Source organism: Pyxicephalus adspersus, chromosome Z (assembly GCF_032062135.1).
Source record: "Pyxicephalus adspersus chromosome Z, UCB_Pads_2.0, whole genome shotgun sequence".
NCBI classification, from domain to species: Eukaryota; Metazoa; Chordata; class Amphibia; order Anura; family Pyxicephalidae; genus Pyxicephalus; species Pyxicephalus adspersus.
Genome location: NC_092871.1, coordinates 53,126,176 through 53,135,095, shown reverse-complemented (window position 1 = coordinate 53,135,095; position 8,920 = coordinate 53,126,176). Strand labels below are relative to the sequence as shown.

At 42.4% G+C, this 8,920-nt stretch overlaps 1 long non-coding RNA gene across 1 annotated transcript in view; it reads left to right on the top strand.

Annotated features, from left to right (window-relative positions):
* The first annotated feature begins 678 nt into the window (after positions 1-678).
* The window catches only part of LOC140343297 (uncharacterized), a 33,893-nt gene continuing 25,651 nt past the window's right edge, over positions 679-8,920 (top strand). The window contains exon 1 of the long non-coding RNA XR_011923292.1: positions 679-769. This is a non-coding gene — a long non-coding RNA (uncharacterized lncRNA). The remainder of the gene's footprint in view (positions 770-8,920) is intronic.

The window sequence follows — 8,920 nt, the reverse complement described above, 5'->3', positions numbered from 1 at the left end:
AGTGGAATGAGCAAATGTTGCTAAGAGTGGCTATTAGCCTTTTTTTTGCTGATTAAGGGGCCCATAGCTTGTCAGTCAGCCTGGCCTTACTCAGTCCCATCTACTTCTTTCTGAGTTAGCAGCACTGCCTTTGATAACCCACCCCACTGAGAGCTACAGTGTCTAGGAGGGGAAGTGTGTGATACACACTTGAAGAAAGATTTCGTTCAGTAGTGCTTTATATATAAAAATGCAGTTTGCACTTGAATGTTGAGGGTGGGGCTCAGATTTTGTTTTAATCATTTGGAGGTATTAAACTCTTGTGTAATCCCGGTGTATACTGTGTATGTGTACTGTGTTTCCTTACATAATACATGCATAGATGTTTATATACATCCAGGGATAAACGCATATGAAAACCTCGCTATCTCTGTCCTTGTATCAATATTTTTCTGGAATCCTCTCACCGAGGCCTGATTTACGGCCAGCTCCAAAATTTGTTCTTAAAAACTAATTTCCTTTGACATAATCAAAACCAGCTGCTGGCTCCTTGCCTCTTTGCCAAAACAAACCTGGCTCTTTGTGACAGGCGATCCTCTGCTGTTTTATTGGGGCTCGCATTTTAACACCACACGCTCCCCCCCTCTTCCGGCTTATGCATGCACAAACATACAAAAGTTTAACCCGCACCAGCCGAGCCTGGACCACAAAGGACAATATTGTGTACTGTGCTCCGAAAATCAGCCGTTACTGAAATCTAGAATTGATCAGGACTGTACAGCACAGATAAGTAATCACGTTTATCTACTCAGCCTTTTAGTCTATCTAAAGCCAAAATCTTTTTCTTTTTATTAGTTTTAGATAAGAGTGTAAAGGATTTCAACCCCTGTCAGAACTTAATGGCTGCCTGTGACCCTGCTGTGAGATTGAAACTCTTTATTCCTCCTGATGACCATTGCCAAATGATGATAGAAAATCCAAATTTTTGTTGTTGTCACTAAAACAGGAGGTGATGGGAAATAATCTAGCTGCAGCAACAGTCCTGAGCTTGTTTTTTTTTTATTTCAGCAAATGATTGAGTAAAACTGGGTAGCTGTACATACAGGGTGCTACCCTCCTCCTTTCCCATCGTATTTGCTTCTAGGTTCTTCCCCTTTTATTAGGAGCCTGGGGCCACAATAAACACTGTCAGAATGAGGAGCAGGAAGAACATCCCCAGATATCCTCTGCAAAATATGAACCCAGAAGCATTCAGACAATAACACTTTTGCACTTGGAGTTCTCAAAATCAAAGTAGCAAAGCTTGGTAAACAGATGGAGCACAGACTTTGCCTGATTGGCTGAACCAGAGTACAGGGGAAAATTAGGGCTTTAATAAACCCCTGACCTAAAGTGATGAGCTGACATTGTTTTTTTACTGTTATCTCTGTTGCGGGGGGGGGGGTCAAAATGTCCATTTGACATCTGTGTGGAAGCAACCATTTCATTCACCAGCCCAGGAGCAGGGAGCACACAAGTGATCTAATCAGTGAGCTGTTGCTACTTCACTAGCCAATCACATGCCTAGGGAAAACCTTGACTAAGCTGTAGTGCTTCATCACAGTGGAGACAGATTAGGTCAATGATTTAACTATGCTGCTTGACAAATTATTAGGGCTATGTACACACGTGCAATCATTGTCGTTGGAAAGGATGCTTTCCAACGACTATTGACTGCAGGATGCATGAACAAGCACTGTACATACAGCACCGAACTGCTCTATCAAGAGGGAGAGGACGATGGAGTGGCACCCTACTGCTCTCTCTCTCCCTCCACTTCCATTAGGATTGTTTGTCCTACATCGTCTGTGGATCCGCTAGGGCGGTCGTTCGGACAATGGACGATGAGTGCTATACACACGTAAGATTATCGTCCGATATCGACCCTGGGCTGATTATCAGACATGAACAATTGCACATGTGTACTTAGCCTTAATCACAAGAGTGGTAAATCAATTAAATATTCTTGGCAGGTAAACAGCATTTTTACCTTTGCATTTAGCTGCTTGCCTACAGTTTTTCTTCAAAAACAACATTTTTCAGTACTAATAGGGGAGTTTATTTAATGGAACTTTGCTGGCTTGATGTGCCAAGAGCTTGCCATCCTTGCTTCCAACGTAATTCACACCTCACAATCTCCTGAGCATTGCTCGGATTAATGGCTTCCCTGCCCTTTCACCTTTTTCAAATAACTGGCTGCTGGAACCGGTTAAAGGGTTAATGTGTCTTTAAGGCAGTAATCCTTCTTATTCTTATGTTTACAACTATAGGAGCATGTACCCCAGCTAATCTGCAACATCTATACATTGTCCAGGGCCCCTTGGGGGGATTTGAATTGATATGCTAATAGAAAAATGAAATATGTTCTGTCTGACATTTGCCATTATTAGAAAAGTTGATTAGCACTCATGCTAGGAAGTGATCCCTTCACCCTCTCTTCGCGTGTAGGCATTTAGTCAAGCATTTCTTTATATGAGCATTACACTTGTTAGTCCTATGCTTATATAACATCAGCATCTAGTACATTCAGTGGAGTACAAAGAAATCAAATATACAGTATTAATTAAAACTTAAATCTTCTTTTAAAGGTTTTTTAATCCAAGACAAGTGTTTTTGATGGTCTGGGGGTGAAGATCTGTCCTACTACCTTAAATGATGCAACAGAAATGGCACAACATCTTTCCCATAGAATAGAACAGCAATTTGCTGAGCATGTGCATGTAACCTAATTCTATGCAAAATTTTTTTTTATTTATTTTTTACTTTTGGATGGAATGGGGACAAGTTAGCATTTCGTGGGCTTTATTTGTGTGCGTGGCTTCATACCAAGAAAATGTGACACAGGAACACCAATAACAACATTGTCAGAAATTTACGTTTTCCCCCACTCTTTTACTGCCTACAGGAAGTGAGGAAGAATACCGCTAATAAGGACACAGATGGCAATAAAAGTCTGAGATCAGTCTCTAACCCTACCCCTCTTTTGGGTTGGGCTATGTAACCATGTATGATATACGAACAAAATTCTGAATGTTGATTGCCTGGTTGTCCTGCACACCTGTAGTTTTGCCCTCTTCCCTTTTTTAGAAAATAAAATATTTGATTTACCTTATCTCACTCCCACTAAGTACACTGCCATTGAGAATGTTAGCCTTAATTCTGCCACATATTTGCCATTGCCTGCCGACCCACCACCCCTCAAATTGACCATAAATAATCATTTTATTTCCCATGATCAGCAGGTAGCCAGTGAATGTGGTCAAAAGGCCCCTGTTTTTAGACAAAAGAACAGCATGAGAAGCAAAAAAAAATTTTGTGGAGATGTCAAGAAAATCATAATTGCAGAGCAGGCCAGGGCTTCAGAGACCTTAGAGAAGTGAGTGCTTCTGGGAAAGGAGGAAATTTGGGAACTGCCCTTTGCTCTTGGGTCTCCCAAGCTACTCAGACATCTGTTTTCTGTACTACTCAGATGAATTGTGGGGTACAGAAAGACGTAGGTTTACAGACTTCTGGCACATCTTCCTCTCTTTGTGAAACTTTGAAAACAATTTTTTTCAATTTTAGAAGTCAGATTATTTTAAGGGGTGACTAGAATTTCTATGGAAAGGCAGGATGATGATTAGGCATTTGACAAGCAAAAATGGGTCAGTGTAATTATCTATAAGCTTAACTATTCTAATGATTGCACGTATATGGTGGATACACCTGGAACATAATTTGTTCCCCATAATGTCTTGTGGACCAAAAATCTTTCTCTTTTTTCTTTGTTTTGTAAAAAGTTTTACATAATGCAGTGCAAAGAGAGAAAAGCGTTTAGAGAACTGCTAATCCCTAGAGGCAAGTTACATCACAGGTAGGCCCAGAGCCAACAAAAAAAGGAAGCATAGGCACAGGAGCTACATGACTGGCTGCTAATTGGAACCATTCACGAAAGAGTTAAAGAAGGAAGAGAAGGCTGGAGAATAATTGTGGGGTGATCATTAGGGGTGGAGATCTGGTATAGGAATTAAAAAGGGGCCTGGCAGGTAGAGGTGGGCATTGGTAGGAGGCTTAGCTAGAGTGAGCTTTTCACACACCTGCCCAAAAAAGGATGGAATTAGTAGGAATTTTTGGGAGGTTGAGGTCCAGGAAAGCAGGGTCTGGTCGACGATGGAATGTAGTTAAGGACTCAACAGTGGGATGATGTTCATGGTTAAGGCAAGATTTTGGTTACAACTGGTGGACAATGAGGAGTCAGTGTAGGGTTATTACCAAAAGCCGAGGCAAGGGGCGCACCTGGGGGCCAAAAATATCAATCTGTTGGATTACAGTGGTGTGTTGGTTTAGTGTTTTTTTTTAGGAAAAGTGTGTTTTAAGTTGTTGAGAATTGTTTATTGTATGAGGACAGAGGAGCTACCTGTGACATGATTGGGAATATAACCTATTCATTTATTAGATACAAGTAACCTCTCTAGGTATGTAGCCTATTCATTTACTAGAGATCAGGGACATTGAGAATGTAGCCTATCCATTGCAGGGACATGTGACTTAATTAAGAAAGTGGCTACCTTCAAGGCACACTTGCTATATATGTTCCAAGTTTTTTGAATTGGTGTTAAAAAAAAAAAACTTTGCAGAGATGTCTTTGTGTGGCAATGCTGCTTCCCATATATTTGCTGGCTAGTGACATAATTGAGAATGCAGGTTATTCATTCACTAGACACCAGTGATATCATTAAACAAGTAACCCATTCATTCATTAGAGACTGGAGATATCACCAAGAATGTATTCTATCCCTTTATTAGAGCGATAATGATATAGGGAATGCATCAGATCTACTCAGTTGACACTTCACGTATGTGACATCATATAAAGTATAGCCTATCAATTCACATAAAACTGATGACAACACAAGGAATGCAGCCCACCATTTCTCTAGAGATAGGAGCTATACATGAAGTACATTACAGACCACTTTCTAGAAAATATTCACAGGTCTTTCAAGAAGGACAGTTTGTAATTAATGAATCAGAGCCATGTCTAGCTATTTATGACTGTAATTTTCCTTTCCAGTAAATTAAATCCACTGCCAAACCACAGTGGTCAGACTGAGGAATTTATAACTGCTGTGTTTAAGAAGACATTAGCTCTCCTCTTGATCAGACTGTGGAGTCAAGTTAACAATCATAACTACTCTAAAACCAACTGTCATCCACTCAAGCCCTCAACTAATCATCTCTATTCTTGCGCTAGGCCAAGGGGTGTATACAAGGATAATCTAACAGAGCTGAGGCTACAACATTCAAACAATCCCTTTGATATGCTGAGATAGTATATTTTTTAAATGAAAAAAATGATCAGAAATCACAAAAACAAAATAAACTTTCTGTGGCCTTGAAAAATGTTCAGTTGCCAGAAATGCTGCAGTTCACACAATAATTTATATGTAGGCTTTGAGATGTGAAGTCATCTACAAATGCAAGATAAGTATAGTTTATATTTCCCTTTGGAGTTTGAGAAAAAAGAGACAAGTCCATAAATGCACAGTTAAACTTTACATTTCTGGTTTTCTAGTGGGTATCCTAGACGTGGACCTTTTATGGGAGCAATTCATCCAATTTCCTAAGTATGCCCCCAGTTCGGAGATATTTTGACATGTTTTTGCAATGGTTATCACAAAATATATAATGCAAATTCTTTTAGCATTGCTCTTTCAATCATGCTCAGTTTGTTAAGATATTTTTCCTATTAGTAGGTACTAGTGTTGTTGTTCGAATGGGTTCAGTCCTAAAGTTCCACCCAAATATGGCCGTTCGAATTCGGGTCGACCTGACCTGAATTTTGTTGGATTCGACGCCCCGAATTCCGCCCTCCCACAATGCCTAGGGACCTCCTCCATAATGCCTAGGGCCCTCCAATACCAGCAGGGATGCTCTCTTCCATGTTTGTTGTGGCAGGCAGCTGATTGGCTGTCTGGTACTGCATGCCACACAGGCAGCCATTGGCCTATATATGGCCAGAGCGTGCCTGCATTTACCACTCCTGACAGAGATTTGCTAGCATCACAACCTTTCTGTGCTGCTTGGCTTGCTTTGTCAAAGTAAAAAAAAGTGCATTTTTTATGTCCATAGTGATGACAACACTATGGCTACCTGCAAACTGTGTGCTCAACACTTGAAACAATGCAAAAACCCAAACAAACTTGGAACAAGTTGCATGAGCACACATTTAAAAAGCTACCACCCGGTAACCTGGCGGGAACACCTGGTCAAAACACAGAGCTCTGTGCGACCACCTCCGCCCAAGAAGCAAGCTCAAACTGCTAGACCTACCTCCGCTGCCTTTCCTCCTTCTGCCACCAAAGTTACCCGTGCTGCTGCCAGCAATTTGAGTGGGGCATGTAGCCGAGCATTACCTTTTTCAGGCTCCACCAGCGGTGAGCAGGAGCTCCAACGCAGATCGACTGCTATTTGTCGCATTGCTAGCAGTCAAGACCAGGCATCATTGCCATCCCCCACACCTTCTACCACATCGTCAAATCTTTCTGTGGTTAGCATTAGCAGCATCCAACCTTCCATCCCCCAGATGCTGGAGAGCAAGAGGAAATATGGCCCAAATGACCCCAAAACAAAGTTAATCAATGCGGCAATTGCACAGCTGATTGCGTTAGAGCCCCTCCTCTACTGGCTGGTGGACTCCAATGCGTTCCGTTACGCATTCCTCTGCGCAAACCCACAGTACGTTATGCCGAAGCGACAGTATTTTGCAGAAATACGCTGTTGCTGAAGGCCAGAAAGTTGTCAGCGCATTTCCGCCGGTCGTACACAGCCAGTGCCAGATTGGTGGATTTACAGGGAAATCTCAACCTGCTAGTGCACCAGTTAATTTATGATGTGGCCACACGTTGGAAATACACCTTTTACATGCTGCAGTGGCTGGCTGAACAACAGAAAGCGGTGGTGGATTAAGTGATAGACGTGAGTCTGTTCGTTTCAGACGCATACCTACACTACATTTCTTCAGCCCTGCGGAGTGGCTGCAAATTGAGGACTTGTGCACTGTATCACCTTTTGAAGAGGCGACCAGGATGATCAGCAGGGATCAGGTCTGTGTCAATGACACCATCCCCATCATATGCCTGCTGGAACAGATGATGGTTGATCTCAGACACGACACAGAGCGGACGCTCCATCAAGAGATGACGTTTCAAACATCATCTCGGACATGCGTGACTACTAGGCATAGTGCACCACAAATCCAGGAAGAGGAGGAAGTGGAACTTTTTGAGGAGGACATTGCAGGCATGGGAGAAGGGAAGGAAGGGGCAGAGGAGGATATTGAGGGTACATGGCATCCATCTACCCAAACACAAGGCGGCATGTTCTGTGGATGGCAAGACCAGGCGGAGGAGGAGGAAGAGGACGACCCTGTGCTGCTGTTCGACCCACAGGAGTGTGGGTCCAGAATTATCTCTGTGGGAAATTTGAGCCACTTGATAGCCTTCATGCAGGAGTGAATAGCCAAAGATCCACGCATACAACACATAAAAACAAAGAATGACGATTATTGGATTGCTACATTACTGGATTCACATTACAAGCCTGAGATACAACAACTCATCTTGCCCCAATACAGGCAAACTAAAATGCAGCACTACCAAGAAGAGCTTGTAAAGGGACTTGTGCTCAGCCTTTCCGGCTGCCAGCAGAGGGGATTCCTATGGCAGTTCCACCAGCCATGGGAGCCAAACAACTACCTTAAGCAGCATGGGTGGCAGCAGTGGTGGAGATCGTCTAAGCCAAACTATACAGGCTTTTTTTCAGCAGAAGCAAGCCGCCAGTCGTGCAGCAATTGCCAATGACACTCAGCAGCGCTACTCAGTAATGGTGCAGGAATACCTGAGCTCTAATCGGGACATCTGCGACCTGCAAAGCCAGGACTCACTGGGCTACTGGGTATCCAAGCTTGAGCAGTGGCCGGAGCTGGCAGAACATGCCATTCAGATCCTTGCCTGCCCAGCTGCAAGTGTGTTATCTGAAATAGCAGCTGGGGGCATACTGAGTGACAAGCGGATTCGGCTCTCCGCAGAAAATGTCGACCGAATCACTATTATTAAAATGAATAAGGCTTGGATCGGCAATGACTTCAACACCCCCTCTGCAGAGTGAACTGATTAGTCGTCAACTGCTGCACGGCCTGCTGATACCTTGATGGGAAGAGCACGCTCACAGCCTTCGGCATCCCCTTCTACTCCTCCCCCTCGTGGCCCTCTACCTGTACTCTGTCTCTGAGGCCTAAAACTTGCATTGTAGCTGTGAAACTGGCTAATTTTTTCATGGAGCACCTCCCTCAGATATCAGAATTAAATATCTGTATTTTTTTTTCCAGTAATACAGACATTTTCCTGTTTATTTTGATAGATTACAAGTGGTATAAGAATTAAATATCTGTATTTTTTTAACAGAAATACAGAATTTTTGTATGGCTTTTTTGATAGATAGCAAGTGGTATCAGAATTAAATATCTTTATTTTTTTTTACAAAAACACAGAATTTTTCTGTTTATCTTGATAGATTGCAAGTGGTATCAGAATTAAATATCTGTAGTTTTTTTACAGAAATACAGACATTTTTATGGCTTTTCTGATAGATAGCAAGTGGTATCAGAATTAAATATCTGTATTTTTTTTTTTACAGAAATACAGAAAGTTTTCTGTTTATTTTAATATATCGGAAGATTATCCTAATTAAACATCTGTATTTTCTGGAGAGAAATACAGAACTTTTGTTATGCAAGCGGGTGTGGACCCACTGTGCCACTGACCGGGTACACTCCAGAGGGGCGTGACTAAGCAGCTACCAGGTCTTCACTAGAGCCTCTGAGGGTGAGGATAGGTTTGGGCTGCGGGGTAGCTGCCAGGTG